Source organism: Hyaena hyaena, unplaced genomic scaffold, assembly GCF_003009895.1.
Source record: "Hyaena hyaena isolate Hyena2069 unplaced genomic scaffold, ASM300989v1 scaffold_381, whole genome shotgun sequence".
Classification (NCBI taxonomy): Eukaryota; Metazoa; Chordata; class Mammalia; order Carnivora; family Hyaenidae; genus Hyaena; species Hyaena hyaena.
Genome location: NW_024081012.1, coordinates 1,524,690 through 1,547,469, shown reverse-complemented (window position 1 = coordinate 1,547,469; position 22,780 = coordinate 1,524,690). Strand labels below are relative to the sequence as shown.

Here is a 22,780-nt window from a genome sequence, read left to right as displayed (position 1 = left end):
GAATATTATTCAGAATCTCTCCTGTGATTTAAATTTACAAGGAACTGTTCCATCAAGTTTTGGTAGTTGTAGAAAAGTTCTTTAAAAAGGCACTATGGGTAGATTTTATTGTTGTGAAAGATACTATCTATTTCTGTGAACACAGTACAAAGTCTACTCTAGGCAGCTTTTTCAACCAATTCATTCCCATGATTCTAACCGGTTTTGAAAAACAAATGAATGTGTTACTATTTTTACCCAGAACATTCATTAATAAAATCATAATGCTATCCCGAAATAACACTGAGTTGCTTTTGTAGTTTACCTATGTGACCTTATACAGTTAGAGAAAAATGAAAAGTCATAACAAATTGTGTCAAAAGAGACCATGCTTCCAACAATTTTCTTTTACTCTCTATGAGGTATGGCAAGAATAGCCTTCAGTTAAGCGTGAGCAATAACACAATAGGCACTTAATATCTGCATATCTATTTAAAACTATTTAGTACTTGAGTACGAGGTACAACTAGATAGTGTTTTGACTAAGAGGAAGTTGAAGAGGGGAAAACATGAAAACATTATTTTTTAAAAATTTTGTTTAATGTTTATTCATTTTTGAGGGATAGAGAGAGACAGAGCATGAGTAGGAGAGAGGCAAAGGAAGAGAGAGACACAGAATCCAAAGCAGGCTCCCGGCTCTGAACTGTCAGCACAAAGCTTGATGCAGGGCTTGAAACCACGGACTGTGAGATCATGACTTGAGCTGAAGTCGGACACTTAACCAACTGAGCCACCCAGGCGCCCGAGGGGGAAAATATTTTTGAATGAAGATTTGGATATTACTGTCTAGGTATGAGATTTTTTCCTGCTCATTACCACACACTCTGAGCTTTGCTCCCATGTTTTCTACTGGCCCGTTCCCAAATCTCTGCACTTAACACCCTGCTTTCTCGGTTTTCCCCTTATATCTTTATGGTTTTCTCTTGTGCAACTTGTGCAACTGCACTAACCAGAAATAGTAGAAAGAAGAGAATGACAAGAGATGGCAGGTTGTAGTTCTCGTGGTAGTTTTCCATCTTCACGACTCCAGTGTCTACGAAGTTTTTCAACCAGTAATACCATTGATAGCCACCAGTGCAAGGTAAGAGATTCAATAGTAGCTAATGTCTGCATTTATCAACTAGCTCTGGAACATTTTTAGGAGACCCTCTCTAATAATGGTACTCAAAACATCAGCAACCAGTGTATCTGGTCTAAGCAGGTGTGTTTTCTTTCTAGAGCAAATGACCTCTGTGTGAAGTGGATTTATTGATGTATAGTCTCTGTTATACATCAGTCATATATATATATACATTTCAGCTAATCCCTAAAATAGCTCTAAGAAGTTGTTCCCATTTAACAAGTGAAAAACCGATGGCTCAACTAGGTTATCTTGTTGGCCCAGGGCTACTTCCCTGTTAGGTGATAACCCTGAAATTTGAGTCCAAGGCAGTTGGCTTCTAAAGGTGCCTTGCAATGTTTCCCCTTCTAATGAAGAATTTTTACTCTCACACCCTACCTTCCCTCCCAGCTCTGTTCCTAGGACATATGTAACACTTCAGGGAGGACAAAATTTAATTGGTCATGTTATCAACCTCTCTGGAGTTGTGAACAAAGTACAAATAAAGCAAGATGTCAGGTCCACAGTTTTGCACATAAGCACCTTTGCCATTAATGCCAGCAGCAACTTTAATCTTCCCAGGCAGAAATGATCAAGTATATCTCTTTCAAGGAGTACATCCATACTGGTTTCCAACAGAAGAGTAAATATAATTGTTGATGATGACCTAAATTGATCTATTCTTTCATAAACTACAGAAGTTGGGTTGTTCTGCTAATCTGTGGATGAATGGTCTTGTCAACATGATCCCAGGAGACTGGGAGTGATCTGTGTTCTCTGTGGATGTGGCCTTCGGTCAAGGAGTGTGAGGCCAATGGGAAGTAGCCTCATTTGACCTTTGAGAGCTTCATGTGACTGTGACTTTAAAATATCCAGTGGCAAAAATCCCCCTCCCCCCCCCCCCATATAACATGTAGATTGGGAGTTTGATATTTATTAACTCTTGTGAAAATAAACTTCGAACTTAAAAATCAGGTACATGTTGGGGCACCTGGGCAGCTCAGTTGGTTAAGTGTCCAATTTCAGCTCAGGTCATGATCCCATGGTACGTGGGTTCAAGCCCCATGTCCAGCTCTGTACTGACAGTTCAGAACCTGGAGCCTACTTCCTCTCTCTCTGCCCCTCCCCTACTCATGCTCTGTCTCTCTCTCAAAAGTAAATAAGCATTAAAAATTTTTTAAAACACACATATTTCTTATAGCTCTCTAGGTTCACTTTTTTTTTTTTTTTTTGAGAGGGAGAGAGAGCACAAGTTGGGATAAAGCAGAGAGAGAGGGAGACAGAATCTGAAGCAGGCTCCAGGCTCCAAGCTGTCAGCACAGAGCTCGATTTGGGACTCAAACCCATGGACTGCATGATCATGACCTCAGCTGAAGTCAGCCGCTCAAATGACCTAGCCACCCAGGTGCCCTTCTAGGTTCACTTTTCTAGCAATCACCTTCATTTCTGTAAAACCAAAACTTTATTAAGCAACTACTTGTGCCAAGCACTCATGCTGAACAGTTCCCCATAAACTATTGTATCTTACCTTCGCAGTGGTCCGATGGCCTTTTTAAAAAGGATCATTCCAATAATCAGGGAAGAGCAGTGTGGTTTTTGTTATAATGACAGTGATTTCTCCTTATCAAGATAGGTTCTAAAATAGTACACTTATACGACTTTTACTCTCTTTCCTTCCAAGAAAGGATAAATGCTATTTAAGAGCAGCTCAGTTTAATAATATCAGATGAGCAGAATTCTATTTTTTAAAAAGTTAGATCTGAACCAGAGAAGTTTGAAGACTGAAGGCCCTTTGAGACAGTGCAACTCAAGAGCAAGTCCAAAGGGTGTTCCATGCATCTTAAAATTGAAATTTAAATTTGGCCAATCAGAACTCAAAGTTAGTATCACTGTTGATCCTATAAAGAGAGATGTTTCTAATTAGCTAACTTTAAAGCCCTATCTTCATCACTTGGAGCATTCTTGTGCACATCTGCATTGCAGGAGTAACTGGATTACCTCCATGGGGTGTGTGTGTGTGTGTGTGTGTGTGTGTTTAAAGCAATGCCATAACTCTATCCAAATGCGATTCAGCACTGCTTTAAAGTTTAGAAGCAAATGTGTACTTAGTAACATAGTTTAAAAAACTGGAACCTCCTTCTACCTTCTATGTTCCTCCCTTGTAAATTGGGCTTGTTTGTGGAGGACAGCCATTTCCAGTGCTGTGACACATACATCCCAGAACTTCCTCCCCTCGCTTCCATCTGACCTAAATGAGCACCAGAGCCAGAGCCCCTCATATGGTTTTGCTTCCTCTGACAATGACATCAGTATCTTTCCATTTGCTCTACTTTTATAAAATTCTGCCCAGAATGAGTGGCGATGCCAGTAAAGGAAACTGAGTCCTAGAAGTAATTTTTCGTTAGAGTAAATGAAGGGATATGATAAACAAAACCTGATGTGACAACACAGCACAAAGCTGTGATACAAAATGTTTGATTCTATTCCTGTGAATGTTTTCTACTGTTTTATTATGCCTTTCACATGTCTTGTGTGTATATATACTGATCAGTGGAGACATAATTCGTGTTTGGATATTTATTTCCATCAATGAATCACCAGATGGTTCTTGCCTCTGTTGGAAGAGAACCATTTTCCCTTTTCAGGAACTGAGGGACATTCTGTATAAGAAACTATATAGGATGACCGACTCTAGCCCGAGTGAGAAACACGCAGCTGCCTTTCTCTACTCTGTAAAGTTGGCCAAGGCTCACACATGCCTTTATTCTTATTTTCTTTCCTAATTGAAATAGTTTGGGGATTCTACTGACCAAAGTAACACATGCTCATCATCAAAAACTGTGGCGATACAGACAAAAATAAAGAGGACGAATGCTTATAAGTTGATTTTTACTACCCATAACTAGCCACGTGGAGATTTAATGACGGTGATGAGGATACAAAACTGAAGTTTATTTGAGTGCATACTCTATGCTGAACACTGTGCTAAATGCTATACACAAATTAGTTTATTGAGTTCTCCCATACCCCACTGATGTAGGTAATGGTATTAACCTCCTTTTGTAGCTGAGGACATTGAAGCTCAGAGATGTGAAATGAATGAGCTGAATCACACAGCTAGTAGCTGCCTTTATTGAACCTGGATCGCCTGCTAGCTCCATGGATTGCTAAGAGTTAGCTGATTAACTCTTCATCTGTTGTATAGGTTTCCAATATTCTTTTCACTTTTGCATGTTACCCTTCATATCTATGAAGTTTTTGATACATTAAAACATTTTTTTTTTACACAGACAAACCTATTCTTTACTTTTATGGTTTCTACCTTTAGTGTCACATTTAAGAAAAACCTTTCCTATTCCTAAAGTATAGCATGAAAGGGAAAGAAAAAAAGAAAGAAAGAAAGAAATGCTAACAGTACCAGAAGAAAATAATCACAAGCCAGAAAGCCAAGGTGCCGAAGTTGTCACCAACTTTGAAGAGAAAGGAGAGCTGAGATGTGTCTGAAGGCAGTGGCAAAGGAGGAGAATGAACTGTTCCCTTATTATATCCATCAAGGGCAACCTGTTCAATAAACCAAGTACATGGACTTCCATTCTTGCCTCCTATCCTCCCCTTCAAGGTCATACCACAGGCTCTGGATGAAGAGGAAGGACTAGAGGAAAGGAGACAAGGGCTTGTACACAGCCAGGGCTCTTGGAGGGTCTCTTGCGAGTGTGTCAGATGCCTTCTGTCAGCAGTAGGCAATGCCAGCTCTTTTGTGTGGTGCAGAGGTACGTTCTTTTGAGACACTCCTGGGAAGACCTCACACACAGAGGTCCTCCCTAGCATGAGCGAAACCCTCTCGGAGTGACCTCTGATCACTTCCTTCTCTCAGATCCTACCCCAAGGGGTGTCCTCCTTGCCTGAAGTCAACCTTCTTGGGCATAGTCCTTTCAATATGGGGCATGTAAGACTCCCCTCCACAAGGGCCGCAGGGTGAGGGTGGGAGGGAATCAAGAGTGCTTTCCCTTTCAAATGGAAGAAATGGAGGCTACTTCCATTGCTGCCCTTTCTCCTTGCCCTGCCATGTGGACAACCTCAGTTAGCCCCCTACCTTCAGAATGTTGAAGCCAAGGCTATTCTCAGGATCTATGCCCTATATTTTAGGGGAGAATGCAGTCGGTACTCCCAAGAACACTTCTGAGCTCTGTTCTAGGAGCAGGAGGAGAGGGCAGGTTTTTGAGTTTCAGCAGCTTGGCAGTCATCCAGTTTGGGGAAAGAGATGCCAGCCTGCCCTTCTGGCACACATCCCAAATCTCTACAAGAGGTTCCCATAGAGCCCATCTTCTCCTGTGAATTTCCTCCTTGGATTTAGGCTGTGAGAGAGTGATGTGTAACAGTCACGGGGCCAATATTTCTACCTTTAGCGAGCCCTGCAGAGATGTGTTTTAGCCTTTGCTCATCTTAATTCTCAGGGTTAGGACCTCAGCTGAAATCCCAGGATAGTAGGAAAATCCCATTTTACATCGTATGCTGTAGAGTTATTTTGTATTATGAATGTATCACACGATAAAAAGTTTCTAATTTTTTTTCCCAAAATGCATCATTAGTTATCACAGATATTTTCTCATTCATTTGTTACTTTTTTAATACTGACCCACACCATCAATAAATTCATATTCATTTCTTCTAGAGGTATAACTCTATTACAATAAAATGAAAAAATTATATCAGAGGAGTGCTCTGTGTTGCAAAGCCATTTCTGTGTCACAGTGTATAGTCCTTCAAAGCAGTATTTTGTTGATCATGGTGACAACAAATTCAATATATCTAATAATACTGCATAGCAGGTCTTCATTCTCTTTCCTGTTGATGTGACAGTCACTCTTTAATGAAACCTTATTTTGTATACTATTTGCATTGTAGATCAGAAATGAAGAGCTGAGTTTGCTTAAGCAAGAGCTGAGCTGTTTATACTTTTTATATTCTTCTATCAAGAAATAATTACCCTTCAACCAACCTTACCTCTTTCTACTTCACATATGCAAACCACACATACTCAATAAATAAATAAATAAATAAATAAATAAATAAAGCATACTCAAACACCCAAACCACGCATCAGTATAAAGAAACAATCAGGACCCAGAAAGGCATAAAATAGTGTATGCATAACCCATTCCACTTCCGTGTACCAAGGCAGTAATTCATTCAGCAAGTACCTATTGAACATCTACTGTGGGCCATAAACCTGTGAGACAGTAGAGTTGATTATGCTCATTTATTTACTACAGAGAGTAAAGAATAAGATTTGTTTTAACTCCAGTTCTATAAAATCAAAATGTTATTTCTGGCTTAACAAAGATAATATCATAGTAAGACTTTCGTATCTCTTGGTTTGTTGTCTATAGCTCTCTACTGGAATACATCTACTACACATGGGTTGGTTTTAAGTGGCCTTCGGCAGATTGCTGCAAGTCCATCTGGCTGTTTTCTCTCTCTACTCACAAACTTACATTCAATTTTACAATAATCTGGCTTTTCACACCCTTAGAACTTCGTTATACCCTGGCATATATTATTGAAATGTTGGATGTGTATACATTATGGCATGTACTGAGTTCAGGTGGTATATGCAATATTTTAACGTAGCCCATGCTAACAAGATTCAGACTCAAGACAGCTAAATTATGGATTAAGTACATTTTTAAAATTACATGATATTAACATTTATGGTTAAAAGTATATAAATTTCCACTCATATCCAATTTAGTAATAAAAGATATTTGCATCTCTCTGTGTTTATGACTCACAATGATACAAACTATGAATGTGTATATTTGCTACTGAAAACATTTGCTCCTATTCAAGAACCCACTGTTCAAAGAAAGGCTATTTTAAGGCTATTTTAAGGTGGAAAGTAAGCAACTTTCTGCAAAATGGGGCACTTGGGTACCTCACTTGGTTAAGCATTCAGCTCTTGATTGCAACTCAAGTCATGATCTCACAGTTTGTGGGATCAAGCCCCATGTCGGGCTCTATACTGACAGCATGGAGTTTGCTTCAGATTCTCTCTCTCTCTCTCTCTCTCTGTCTCTCTCTCCCTCTCTCTCAAAATAAATAAACTTAATAAACAGCTTTTCTGCAAATAATGTTGAACCTGAAAATAATGGATTGTTGGGATCTTGAAACAACCAACATACTATCTCTTCAAAAAGCTTGGAAAAGGAAAACTCAATCACGTGTTAAAAATGTCTGATTTTTCTTCTGCTTGTTTTTCTTAAGACAGCAGAGCTTTCAATTTGACTGGGCACTCCATAAATACCTGCTGATTGCCTAAGAGTTTAAGAAAATGTTTTAGAGTTTCAAAAATTGTTAAGATTTTAAGGAAGGACAAAACTTAGGTACGAATCTCTCTCTATGACCTTCCTTTGGTGAATCTGTAGCCTTTCCAGGCATAATGATGGATACCTACATGTATCATCTCCTCAAAACCTTTATGATGTTTCCTGTTCAATATCTCTTACAGTTTAGCAAGTCAGAAACTGGCTATGACAACCTACTGTGGGTTTAGGCCCTTAAGAATTTCAGATACTGAAACTTCTGTACAGAAAAGGTGAAGTAAGTTTTTAAAACAATTAGCATAAAAATAAATTTATAACACAAGAAATAAAAGATACTATGAAAATTAATGCATATTTTAAAGGACTAAGTAGAATTTTTATATATTCATTTAAATGAACTCCATGGATAAGTTAAGTATTAGACATGTGTGGAGAGAGAATTAGTGACCTAGAAGCTAGATATTAAAAAATAAAAGAATAAGAATCCAGCGTGTGTCTAATGGGACTTCCAGAAGGAAAAATTAGAAACAGCATTAGAGGCAGAATTCAAAGAGATTTGGGCAAGAAATTTCCAGAGATTATTAAAGTCATGAATTCTCAACCTAATATATATATATTCAGTTTTAAAAGGTCAGAGAGTACAAAGAAGTCTGTAAAACAAAGCAAAATCCCTTTCCTCAGTCCTCCCTCCCCCTCCCCTAAACTCTCCCCCACCATAGAGTCTACCACTGACAAAATGTTTAAATGTTCTTCTCTTGCTACTTTTTTTTATTTTTAAAATAGATATTATCTATCAACCTCCTAAGAGTAGAAATGATTTAGTTAGCTCTCTTACCATATGGGTATGCATGTGTATGTGCAAGCATGCACTTCCCCTCACTTTATCCTTCCAATGTGGCTATATCTCAACTTTTGATTAAGTAAATATTCTGTGTTTATAGCATTATTGCTATGTAAAATATGTTCGCAGCTGAGCATTGTTGTATTCTGTTTTTACGTTTTTTTTTTCCCCTTGAACAACTCTTTACCTTTTTCCTGGGGCTAATTATTACTTTGGGCTTATCTTCTTGGTTTCTGTGTCACTATCAGAAACTCGTTCCTGAGCTTTGTCGCTGTTGCTAAGTCATCATTTTGATATGGTCAGTCACATCAGAAAGCCTATCATTTCCATTTTTATTCTTGGATACCTCCTTCCTGGATAACTCCATTTTTACCCTCTCCTGTCCTCTCCATTCCTTCTAGTTGCTTTCTGGGCCCTTGAATCAACTATTTACTGGATCCCATGTCTCTCCTTTGTTTTTTACATTCTTATCCTAGTGTGGTGTAACTACCTGTAAGGTATGTACATGGGAGCTAAAATTTCTTAGGATCTTGCATGCCTGAAAATGATCTGTCTCATATTTGATTGATATTTGACTAAGTTTTGAGCTCTCATTGAAAATCATTTTCCTCTTAAGTTTGAGGTAACGTTCTATTGTTTTTTACTTTTTGAACTTCCTGTTGAGAAGTCCCATTCTTGTCTATTTCTGATTCCTTGCATGTGACTTCCTGTTTGCTCTTCCAAAAGGTGTTAGATTTTCTTTTTCACACCTGGTGTTCTGAAATTCCATAATCCTGCTTGGATTGGATTTTTGTTCCCTGCTTATGCTGGTCACTCATTCCTTTCAACACTAAGGATTTTCTTATGTTTTTCCTTTGATTTTCTCCCCCACGATTTTCTCCAACTCCTTTCTTCAGCTCCTGTTTGCCAATATTGAACCTTAGATGGACCTGGTTTTGTTTTCTCTTCTCATACTCTGTTCTTTTCATTTTTGTTTTTCTGCTGTCTGTAACATTTTCTCAACTTTATCTTCTAGTTCTTCCAATGATTTTTTTTAGTTATGATATTTTTATTTGCAAGCACTCTTTTCTGTTCCTAAATGTTCTTTCTTACTCTATTTTTCTCACCATGAATGCAAAATCTTATTTTATCATTGTGGATATGATAGGATTTTTTTAAAGTTCTCATTTACTCTTCCCTCTGTCTCAGTGTCTTTCAAGCTCCTTTTCTATACTGGTTTGCTTTGTCATATTTATTTGATGTTACTAGTTTTCTTCAAATGTCTGATGGTCCCTGGCTCTCCATTCAGATTTGAGAATGAGACTGTTGGTGGGAATGTAAACTGGTGCAGCCCCTCTGGAAAACAGTGTGGAGGTTCCTCAGGAAACTAACAATAGAACTCCCCTATGACCCAGCAATAGCACTGCTAGGAATTTACCCAAGGGATACAGAAATGCTGATGCATAGGAGCACGTGTACCCCAATGTTCATATCAGCACTCTCAACAATAGCTAAAACATGGAAAGAGCCTAAGTGTCCATCAACGGACGAATGGATCAAGAAGATGTGGTTTATCTATACCATGGAATACTACATGGCAATGAGAAACAATGAAATCTGGCCATGTGTAGCAACATGGATGGACCTTGAGGGTGTTATGCTGAGCGAAATAAGTCAGACAGAGAAGGACAAATATCATATGTTTGCACATATAGGAGGATTAGGAGGACTTAACGGAGGAACAAGGGGGAGAAGAGGGGGGGAAAGGGAGAGAGGCAAACCATGAGAGACTCTTGAATGCTGACAGAAACTGAGGACTGATGGATGTGGGGAGGAGGGGGGGATGGGCATGGAGGAGGGCACTCGTGGGGATGAGCACTGGGTGTCATGTGGAAACTAATTTGACAATAAACTATTTGTAAAAAAATAAAATAAAACCCCAAAACACTAAAAAAAAAAAAAAAAAAAAAGATTTGAGAGTGAGAATCTGAAAGATGCTTAGAATTTCAGAGACAAGGCTTGTGGACTAGTGACCTTTTTCATAGAATGAGCAAACAAGAAATTCATTTGTGGCGTCTCCACATGTCATTGCCGACAGGTCATTCCAGTTAGTTTTTAGAGAAAGCCTCCTCCAATTGCCTGGATGAGGAATCTCTTACTGTCTGAGAGCCAAATGGTTAGGGAAGGGCACTGGAGAGGGGTGGCCATACTTTCACTTAACTTCCCTCACCCTTGCCTTTAGCTTTACTGAGCCCCTCAAGTGAGGAAGCCACCTTTCTGCTGTTGAGGCAGAGGGTGGGAGGTGGGGAGAGAGGAGAGACCAGAGGCAGATGCCTGGCTGCACTGGGCTCAGGAAGGTTGTCATATCCGAGGGGGGTGTGCTCACTTCATACAGAATTGCTACCAGTTCTGTTTCCAGTTCTGCTCGGCATCTGCACCTCCCTAGGTACCTGCTATGTCCGATACCTGAGCCTTTGGCATTTCTCTGCCACAAATGAGCTGCTGCTTCTTGGCTAACATCACGTGCACAAACAAAATCATCTGTACGCAGACATGTTCTGCTGCCTCCTCTTTGCTCAAACACCACTCATTCCTGTGCTTTCCACCCTCTGAAATTTAGTTGCCATTTCTTTCCTGTGGTCAACTTTCTCAATTTTCCTCTTTGTCCCTGAAAGTCTATGCTGTTTTTAAAAATCCCCATACCATTATTTTAGTGGCGATTCAAAAGGCAAGAGGGATTTAAAATTGGTGTTTGGTCTGCCATGCTGTCCCCTATCCATTCTTCACACCGCAGCCGAGTGTTTATTTAGCCCCAGTCTGCCTGTAAACTTCTCAAATGGCCCAAAACTACTTCCTTATATTTTGAAGGCAGAAAAGCCCTCGACTGGTTATACCTTGGACCTCATTTGTGTTCCTCCCCTCCCCCAACTTCATTCCTATTCACACCCAGTTGACACTCCAGGCATATTTTTTTTTTTTGCTTTTTACATCTGGACTATGTTTTCCCTCCAGGCCCTTTGCACATGCTATAACTCTTAGCACAGTCCATAACTGGCTAACTTCAAGTTACCACTGCAGCCCCAACTGAAAGATCCCTTTCTCTAGAGAACCTTCCTTGGCACCAGCCCTGCCTCAAGGACTGGATTCCCAACATCCTAACACTTACTCTTCCCTGATCAGAGCACCTACCCCGTAGTGTGTTTCACGAGGGCAACTTGGCCCTTTGCTCGGCACGGAGTGGGCAATCCAGTGTTTGTGGAATGGTGACTGAATGGATTTTTCTCTGAACGTTTTTCACTCAGTATTTAAGGCCTTTCTTTACCTTCAAGCCTTGATCATACTCTAGTAATAACCTAACATTTGCCCATCTGTTATATTTTTACCCCTGTTTTCCAAACTTTTCATATCAGAAGCTGGAGAAAACCTGAAGTAAGTGGAAGTGTTTGTCCACTCACTCCGTATACTTGAAGGCTTTATTTCAAAGGTAATAGTAACAAAACTGTGTCTTCCAATAATACCAGCTGAGAATAAAGTCAGGTTCTGTGGCTTAACAATTAGGCAGCAATAGAATCAGGACTTGAAGTGAATCAGTGCTTAGTGCCATAGCATTTAACATGGTAGCAGAAAAAAAAAAAAAAAGCGGGTTATGCTGTAAGTTAGATTTGCTGGTGATTTTGATTTATTCAGATTGTGGATGGGCAAATGAAAAAGGGGAAAAAAAAGGACTGGATTTTTTTGATGCCCATCTGTTCATGCTTCAGAGACCTGGAAACTGATGTTTTAAATTTCCTGGTTTTACTTTCTTGGTTTGTGCAGCTTTAAGAAGGGAAAAGATGGAAACTCTCAGAAAAATGAAAAGAATAAAAGGGAAGACAAGGAAAAGTGAAAGGTAGGCAAAAAGTACCAAAGGAAACAAATAATAGAATAGGAGGAATATATTTGTTTGATTTATAACATTAGGCCTTTTTGTAATTCATGTGCCTCTAGGCATGAGTACAAATCTTTGATTAGTATACAAATGAAAATAAGGAAACGTATTAAAATGCTTGTCTTACATGGATGCTAAAGTCTAACTGGTAAGAGTTAACAAGAAAAACATATCTTTAAAAAAGCATCAGTGTGGTTCAGAAAGTAGGCTTAACTATGAAATTACGGTGGAGGTGGAGACCAGAATTTTTAAATACTGAGTATCTTTTTAGTAACAATGACTACGTAATGATAATCTTCACCATTATTACCAGTAATTGAAAAAAAAAAAAAATGTGTTCACTGAGCTCTTACTCTGTCCAAGCAATATGGAAAACCTTATTCTGCAAGGCAGCATTAATATTACCCCCATTTGACAGATGAGGTGACTGATCCTTAAAGAAAAAGCTCTTTCCCCAGGTCAGCAAGTAAGTGGCAGAGCCCTGAATTCGAAACCATAACAATGTGCCTAGAGCCCTGCTGACCCAGTATGCCATCTTGCCCATGAATAGGGACTAGAACATCAACTCAGTAGATTTGATAAGATGTGCGGTCCTCATTCTTCTATGAGAAATCTCCCACTGGCAGTATCCTCATTGCTCAGATGAGAAAACCCGGGTTTAGAAAGGTTAAGTGACTTTATTCACAGCCAAACAAATTTTTAGGAAAAATGTCTTTCCTAACACTCCGTTCTCTATTCTTTTTTCTCATTCTTAATCAACAAGTAACATTTTGTGCCACACAGTAAAATTCACAAACATTTTCTCTTCTTTGTCCTCCAAATTCTTTCTTTTATCGGTTTTGATCATCAGCTCTCTCTTCTCTGACAGCATTCTCTTGTTGTCACTGTCTGTCAACATAAACACAGTGCCTCCTACCCCATTAATTCCCTGATACTCTGTTCAGGAAATTTCTCACATCAGTGTTGACCCTTTCTCCTTTCCGCAGCGGTCTCCGTTTGGATTGGTCAGCTCAAGCTGCCGTAACAAAACACCGTGGACTGGGTGGTTTAAAGAACAGACATGTATTTTCTCACAATTCTGGCAGCTGGACACCTGAGATCAGGGCGCCCGTATGGTTGGTTTTGAGTGGGGCTCTCTTCCTGGCTTGCAGATGGCTGCCTTCTGGCTGTGTCCTCACACGTGGTGGTAGAAGGGAGGACAGGAAGAAGATAGAGAATGAGAGATCTCTTCTGCCTCGTTTAAGGCCACACCCCTACCATATTAGGGCCCAATCTTTATGACTTCATTTAACCCTTGTTACCACCGAAAGACTCTATCTCCCATCACATTAGAGGTCACAGCTTCAACATACGAATTTTGAGGGAACCCCATTCAGTCCATAACACCAGGAAAATGATATCATGCTCAAAAAGAAGAGTCTCCAGCTGGAAACGCTTCCTAAGGGGAATTCTAAACATTTATTTAGGAAGGAGAAAGTGATCCTTTTTTAATGTCAACACCTTTTCCCATCCTGCTTTCAACTATTAAATAACGGCTTTTCAAAAAATAATCATGGGATAAAACACATGATTAGACACAATTTTTTAGAGTTTCCTTCAATGCTTTCTTGATGCTACAGAAGACATGGGGTTCCCAGAGTAGTGAGAATAGTTACTTGCCAACAAAGGATAGCCTCGCAAAGCTGCTTGCTTTGAGTCTGTGTGTATGGGAAATGGCTATTTCCTCTTGCATGAAAGAGGTTACATCAGATCCACATTTGGGAACCTTTTCATTTTTTATAAACTATCATTAAATTAAGTAAGGTGAAAGGATAGAAGATATTGAAATTTTGCTTCTTGAGTTATTAATGAAACAAATAATGAGCAAGTTACTGAGTTTGAATTTAAAAGTTAGATTATTTTAATAATAGAATCAGTACACACCGTTTAGTTTAAAGGTGATATGGATAATTTACACTTTCAGGGGCTAAGAGACCAAACTAAGTGAGTTACTACATATGCACTAAGGGTTTTGTAATAACAGATATAACATAGGAGGAGCCTAAATATTTGTTGAGTGAATATTTGTTGATGGATTGCAGTTTCTCATTCACTGACTAACTGGGAAATTTGGTGTTACCCAAAATGGCCTTAGGGCTCACTCCTTAAGTATGGGTGTTAACCTGAATGAGCAAAGATGTGGGAAGTTGACTTACCTGTGCTCCTCTACACATCACAGTTCGCTTTTAATCCTTTCAAGAAATTTGCAGAAACAGATACTATCCCATTTTACATATTAGAAAATGAAAGTTCAGAGAAATTAAGTGATTTGAATACATTCACAAGCACAGGAAGTGCGTGTGTAGTGATACAACCTGGATTATCCTTAACTCAACATGCCCGTTGCTTGAGTGGACTGACTTACTCTGCTACACAGTGATTTCTCTCCACCTGCCCTCCCCAAATAATCTTTTGCATAGGCTCACTATGGTATTTGAAATGATTCCATTTGTGGTAAGTTCCCTTGAGTTAAGGTACTTGCCCCCTTTGAAGGGTGCAACACACCGAGCGTGAAAGGTGACTAACACATTGTGGGAGGAAGTTTAAGGTTGGCTTCCAAAAAGACCAACAGTGGAGAGCCAGGCAGGATTCAGGGCTAGATCCAAAGTGGGGCTTAGTTCTAACATATAGGTTACAAAGAGACATATGGTAAGTGTGGGGGGTGGCGGAAGAACCCAGGCAATCAGAAAGTATTATGAAGATCTTAGGGAATTACTTGTCAGTGAGCGGAGAATGCTTGAAATGGAGGTAGAAAAATAAAGATGCCTTGTTTTCAGTTTAGCCTACAGTCCTACCTACCTATGTTGAATCGCTCTAGGAAAGCTTGTGTGAACTAGAGGGTTTTATTGTTCTAAGAGAGCTCTTTTTGGGGTGTAGAGATCATGAGAAGAAAGCTTACACACAAAAGTGGCTCTGAATTTGGTAAACATTTGTTCTGTCAACATGCAAGGTAGCTTTTCTTCTTCTCATACATTTACAAGGACCTTAACTTTTCTGTGAGAACAATGTATTTATTCTCAAGGGATTTTGTAAAATTGCACAAGACAAACTGCTCTTAGTGGTAGGCAGTTAAATTAGCAATATATACAATCTAAAACACTTTGAAATCAAGAGAGACTGGGGACTTGAGAAATAACTGTTTACATTAAATAATACTAACACATGAGCTGTGTTGTCAGAAGAGATCGTGTAAACAAATGGTAGTGAGGTATGTGAAAGTGTTAGATTATCAGAAATGATTCTTAGAAGTCGTGATGGGAAATAAAAATAAAAGCAATAGGTTCATGAGCACAGGTCCACCTTTTCCTGCGAGAGCCATACGTCCCAGCTCTTTGAAGGACAGCCATCAAAAAATGATGAACCTTAAATAGGGGAGGAAGCTGCAGTGTGTCTTTTGGGCAGCCTATAAGAGAAGGTGCTGTCATCATTAAGAGTGTCATCTCTGGGTCCAGGCATGGCTAATGAGGCCAGTCTGATAACCACAAATTTGCTTTCAGTCTCAGCATGCATTTCTCAGACTAATAAGTAGGGTTTGCTTGTTAATTTTAACTGCAGCTAGTTCTCTGGATTCTTTTTTTTTTTTTTTTCTATCTTGTCACAAAACAGATTCTTCATAGTTTAAGTAAGTCTCTCTTTCCCAGTGCCAGTGCCCCCTCACAGGCTGCTGTCAATATTTCATGTTGACTTTGCAAGTTTACACCACAGGAGATGAAATTTGGTTCGGGCACCAAACCCTGAACATCTAAACAACATGGCTTCACCAGCCACGGCTGCGTTGGATGGCTCTTCCCCCAAAGCGTCTGTGCTATGTGCATGTGGACTGTGATGGACTCATCTGTGATTTGAATTTGTTCATATTTTGTTCCGCCAGGAGTTTCTTATTGAAACAGCCTTCATAGACATGTGCCATCTATTTTATGAGTATTAGCCCTTAGCCATCTCCAGGAAAGAACAGGCATCCTACAACCAACCAACCAAGCATAAGTCTGTCTTTCTGTTTAATGCTGCGGTCTCCAAACATCTAGTTTTAATTATGATGGATTTTCTTGCTTGTGATTCCTTTATTTAGTGAAGATAGTGTGGCAAGAGATACAGGGGGGTATATGTGTACACATGAGAATGCTAGACCAAGATTTTTACTTTTATACTTTATAGTTTTATATAAATCTGCTTACCATATAAGTGATATATTGGACACATGTGGGCTAGCATGATTTTTTAATTATCTTCGATATTTGCTTGTGTGGCTAAATTCTAAAAATGTTAATTTTGTAATTAATTTCCAGCACATTGTTTGGAAACAGTAAATAGTTTTTGTTCTAAATCACCCAAGAACTTAGATCACTAAACTGCCTGGATGTGTCTTCCCAGTTGGTTTTGGAAAAGTTATTTATCTTTGATTCCTATTTCCTTTCTCCTCAATTCTCAGTATGGTTTATATCCAAGAATCCACAGAAATTGCTGTGATAAAATCAAATGATATTTTTTTCCGCTATCATCCATATTAGCCTTGAACCATATCTCCTGTCACTTTTTTCAGTTTCTCCTCATCTCTTTCAGACTTCCTTCGTCTGCTGTTATGTGGCTTGGTGTATGGTCTTTGGTTTGAATTTCATCATTTTCTCTTGTGAGTGAACTTCCCCACTCCCTCTGCCATCCATGCTGTATAAATATGCCACACTTCTCAGTCTCTGGCTGTGCATCTCCTAGGGTCTCAAGTAGTGTTTCTCAGAATATCCTTTGTTACACAGTAAGTCTTAAGGCGCATCCTTGGGAGTGGGGGAGTCCTTATTTCATGAAGTGTCGAGTTTGAGAAATGATAAACATAATATTCCTATTATGTAATAGGTGCTCAGTAAACATTTTTTGAATAAACAAAAGAATGAATGAGTGAACATATACTAGCATGTACTTTGGGAAGTTCTTGAGTGAAGAAATACTTAGCTCTGTTTAACCCAGCATTTATTTACCAAATGTGTTTTCTCACAAAACCTGCTCTAGTATTTCATAGAACACACCTTGTGAAAACTCCAGCCTAATGATACAACACGGTGGACATACCACTCTCCCTCCCTCGAACCCAAGCTAATGTCCAAAGGAGGTGAGCTTCGTCAGCTCCCTCTTCTTGCCTGCCCCGTGGGCGGGCCACTTTCCTTATTACAGTTGCTAAGGCACTCCTCTTTCTGCCTTGGCTTAAACCTGGAATATTTGACCAGTTATGCTGCCTTTCTCTTTAATCGTCTGCTAATTTGCGTCATTTTTCACGTGCTGTCTTCCAAATCTGTTTTGAGAAGCAAGACCGCTGATCATCTCTGTCTTGTGGATTCTTATCTGTGGGTATTTATGAAATTCTGTAGGTTGAACTCACCATATTAAGTACTTTTTATTGAAATCTCTCAAAAGGACATTTTTAAGCAGTGTATTCCACCATGACACACATGTCAGCCACGATATTCTCTTCCACAGCACACGACTCGATTTTCATGTCCTAAGTGTACTTGAGTTGCTTTATTTTCTCACCTTCCTTTTGACTACCTCCCTTAGTCAGCTAAGCATACTCTAGCCTCTCAACTTTAGCAGAAATAAGCTAAGGTACCTAGAGCATTTCCTGCATTTGCCATCAGTCTTAACATCATTTAAAGCTACTCTCAAATCTAGTCTTTCCAGATTGATCTGAATAAGGCCATTCCTGTAGGGCCAGCTCTGAGTTTGTGTGTGTGCACGTGGTCTTTGACCACAGCACCAGCTGTGTCTTTGAACATTGCCCACCATAGTGCTGGGGTTTTGTGGCAATGCCTCTGGAACCATGTTTGCAGACAGAGATGGCGAGGAAGGAAGGGTGATTGTGAGGACAGGAGGCAAGAGGGAGGCTCTACTTCAGTTTCACAGATTAGCTATTGGCTGGGGAAAATGTTTGGGGGAGGGCCCCGTGGCTAATAATAGACTGGAAATTATTACAGTAATCAGAATACTCCTAAAAATAAAAACAGGTCCTGATAGAGCTGAGAGATTCGGAAACAAGGAAAGACGATCTATGAGGAAGGTGGACAGTAGCACTTCCTTAAGAAAACTTGGGTGATTATTAAAAGGCAGATCTGGCATAAGCTCTAAAATGCAGCCGACTGGTTTTCTTCTGACTCTTTTCTCTCTTTCACTCCTTATCTCAGGACCTTTTCTCTTCTCATTAACACCTCCACCAGAGTTGGAGCTGGGGAAGAGAAAGGAAGTGTTCAGACATGAGCTTATTTGCATAGTCACTCTCTTGAGTTAATGCCAGGACAGCACATTCTGTCCAGTTCAATAGGAAAGCCAGTGTCACCCCATCGGTAAGGTATTATTTTCTTTTTTAGCATAGAACAGTTTATTGCCAAGCTTCTCTTAACTGTACATTACAAATAGCGTCTGATTAAGAATGTTCTGGATGGGTTAATTAGTGTGGTGACTATTATTAAGCAAACTGCTTGTTAGTATTATGCCTATTTGATCTTGGTATTGATGTGAAGTAATTGACCATAGAACTACATTTAGAAAAGCTGGAATAAAGTTTTTTGATTTCTATTATAGCAAAAAATTGTTTATATTAAACATGTCTATGAAAATATGAGTTTCATGGCACAGAGAATCAGAATAGACTCTGTGTGGGATGCTAGATGCGGCTTGTTTTGTTTTGTTGTTTTTTAGAAATATGAATACATTTGTCCAGCTTGCTCCCTGACCAGTCCTGTTAGAGCAAAGTAGTAAAAAATTGTTTCAGCTTGCTACTGCAGAGTGTATGCAAAGTAAAATGATTCTAACTTCCCTCACCTAAAGGACACATTTCCTTTTTGATTTAGCTAGCTGCCTAAATACTTCTCTGAGTAACAATCACCATATACAAACAGACTATCAAAGAAAAATATGGGAAGATATTCTAAGCAAGGACAGCATAGCATGTAGCCACCTTCTTTCAAATACTGGATTATTATCTGTATTATTTATTGGTATTTTGTGCAGTCCTGTTATTAAGTTCCCCTCAGTATAAAATTTCCATGGGGAATTTATTCCGTGAGCTAATACATTATACCATCAGGGAGGGGTTTTTTGAAATTCAGCTTAAATTTTCCCGTTCTTAATTTCATCTCATTACTCTTAGTTATACCCCCTTGTACCCCGCTAAATAATTATTCTCTTCCCTGTGAGACTCCTATTATATACCCCTCTACTTGTCGCTTAACTAGGCTACTCATATTTAGCTCCTTTAATCTGTCCTCATAAATCAATTCTTCCATTGCCTTAATCATTATTATTGCTCTTCTAAGAACTCTCTAATTTTCAAACATATACAGTTACAGGTGCCCCAGATGAAACCGGCTTTTGCACAGCCCTCTGTCCCCACAGACTCGGTGTCTTCCTTCTCTACACACCACAATCCATAAAAAAGTGGCATCAGTTTGCTGACCACATCATCATAGGCTCATCTTGTCAAACTCCAGACACTCTCAACAGCATTTCCTATGTGTCCCACTTGCATTCAGGATTTTCTCTCTGAATTTCAAAACATTAATAAGCTGAGTTTTTGCTTATGGTCCATATTTATATTCTGCACCTTTTCATGTCCCCACTGACCATCTCCTATCACAGCAGTCATCCACAGCCTGTGTTAGCACGGGTTTCTGTTCATCCTTGCAAACATTTAGGAAGCAGGCTTAGCACCTTGCCCACAGCTGAATTCCGTGTCAGTTACCACTTCCTATTGTTTACAACCCTTTTAATTGGCAATTTTACTCACCTGCTGGCCAATATAAATGGATTTTAAGAATAAGTTGGGTCATGATACTGATTTCTAAGATAAAGTTACATTGTTTCAATGCCTGCTGATACATAGAGATAGAGATAGAGTTTTGTTTTTTTGTGTGTGTGTGTGTGTGTGAATCCTTCCTGCACCAAATTTGTAATTCTGTTAAAATCCTTTTTAAGCTTGCCTGGCATCCTTTATCTGACATAAACAAATAGGTTTCTTCTGTCGCTTTATTGTTGTTTTCCAGATATGTACAGATGTTCCTTCTCTTGCTATTTGTTTCATTTGTTTAAAAGTTGAGATATTGTCAGGGCCGCTGGCTGGCTCAGTTGATGGAGCATGCGACTCTTGATCTCAGGGTTGTGAGTTTGAGCCCCACATTGGGTGTAGAGATTAAAAATACCTTCTTTTTTAAAGTTAAGATATCGTCATCATTTACTTTTTTTATTTCTCCTTTTGTGGTGATCAGTGGGAACTTTACCATTGGATTTTAGTTCCTTGAATCTCCTCAGTGTTTTTGAATTTGTTTCAGGAATAAAGTTGGTTGGTTCCCATAATAGTTCAATAATGTCAGATATGAAACTATGATCTGTATCTGCCCAAGTTTCTTTATTTTTTTTTTAATTTTTTAATGTTTTTTATTTATTTCTAGGAGAGAGAGAGAGAGAGAGACAGCGTGAGCAGGAGAGGGTCAGAGAGAGAAGGAGTCACAGACTCCGAAACAGGCTCCAGGCTCTGAGCTGGCAGTCAGCACAGAGCCCGACGCGGGGCTCGAACCCACGAACCGCGAGATCATGACCTAAGCGAAAGTCGGACGCTTAACCGACTAAGCCACCCAGGCGCCCCAAGTTTCTTTATTTTTAAATCAAGAATTAATTTATTACTTTAGTAGAGTATACACAAGGAGTTAACACCATTTTTGTGTTTCATCTGTCTATAATCATGTATTTATTCCTTGCAGCGTTCTTATATAGAAGGTAATTTATCTCAGAGGGCTTTATGAGACAAGCACAGAAGAGCCCAGACAAGCGTTTCGGTTCTGAAATGTACATGGCACCCTCCAGCCAGAGACCTTGTTTCCAGCCCACAGCAGGCCCCGCCCCGGTCAGCAGTATTGCCCATCAGCCCTTGCCCTCAGAGCCGGTGAACGTCCCCGACTCCACTCTCCTGTTCTGGTCGCTCAGCACACTTCTTATAGTTCCCTTCACCTCTACTCGCCTTGCCCAAAGTCATTGGCCCCGTCTAATGCTCTGGTGATGCACCATAGATTCCACACCTGCCACCTGAAACTTTTTTTCCAACGTCACGTTTCCTCTCCTTCTTCCCTCAGCTTTGTAAGAAAGCTTAGTCTATTCCCTTTTATAAGACCTGCTTACTTTCCCCGTGGCTGAGAATCCCACATGCTATGCTGCTCTCCTGAAAGTCTTGTAAGACTTTGCTGTTCCTTCAGGATCCAGCTGAAGTGTCCCTAGCAAGTGTCCCCAAGTGAACACCCTAACGACTACCCCTATGTACATGTGCCCTGTTAAGGAAAACTGACCTTGCTTCCCCATTCTCCTCGCAACCTCTCTTTCTCTGCCTCTCCCTCTTTGATGTGCACACTGTAACCTGCAGGCTCATTTCTGCCTACTCTCCACAGGGACTCCCCTTTGAGTAGCAAGAGATCCAAAAACCCTCTGTTTTATCTGGTCTCTGTATCTATGGAGTGTTTTATACCCCCCTCTCTCTATGCATTTTTAAGGCTTCTTGATTCCTTCCTTACACATTGTTTTGAGACTCTTAATTCACTTCAGTAGGGTGATACTACTCTCTCAGATTCTGCTTTTACCCTTCCAAATGCTCCTTATTGCTCTCCTTCTATGGTTCTTCTTCCTCACCCACCTCTTAAATGCATATACTCTCCATTTCTTCGCTCACTCAAAAGTCCAAAGAAGGGGTCAAGTCTCAAGATGCACCTCACGGACTCTGAGAAAGCACTTGTTGTCTGGCCTCAGTCTATCTCTCTACACCTCAGACTCTGGGACTTGGCTCCAGCCTCTTTGGATTGCTTGTCATTCCCTGAAGAATTTATGTTCTTTCACATCCCTTTCCTTTGATCACAACATTCTCTCAGTTCAGAACTTCCCCCTCTCTGCCTTTCAAACTCCTTCAACTAAAACTGCCTGTAAGCCTTTACTGATCGCCCAAGTCAGAATGAATCTCTAGTTCTTTTTAAAAAGTTGGAATGTCCATTCTTTATATGTTCCACCAGAAGTTAGTTGGTCTGTGTGTGTTCTAAGCACTACTGGTTTGCTCCCCAATAGATGGTGCGCTTCTTGATTTCATTTTATTTAGGTACATCTAGCAATAATCAACAGATACCAAACTGTATGGCAAAGAATTATGGGAAGACGGGAGAAATGGCACTGAAAAAATATTCAAGGAATATTCAAGGAATAGTCTCAAGGTCAATGTAATAAAAATGTGTATACCAGGTTCCCAGGGATAGAGAACAGTCATGTGAGCAGAAATGGCCAGTATTAAGGAAGTTTCGAGCATTTTTTGTTGGGTAGTGACTAAGTATAGCTTGGACTATACACTGGGCCATGCAATGTAACATGTAAAATGGAACTCGAGCAAGAGGAGTGAGGAGAGAGTAATAAATCATCTCTCTACTTGGATATTTCACTGAGGGTGTGTACGGTGTGTATGGGGCAGGTTTTGTAGCTAGGGAAACAGTTTGGAAACAACGTGGTCTAATTTCACACTTTTGAAC

General features: G+C 39.7%; 1 protein-coding gene across 7 annotated transcripts in view; it reads left to right on the top strand.

Moving 5' to 3' along the window:
* Positions 1–22,780, top strand: part of GTDC1 (glycosyltransferase like domain containing 1) — a 329,154-nt gene that overhangs the window by 208,807 nt on the left and 97,567 nt on the right. The gene's annotated exons all lie outside the window — the stretch shown is intronic.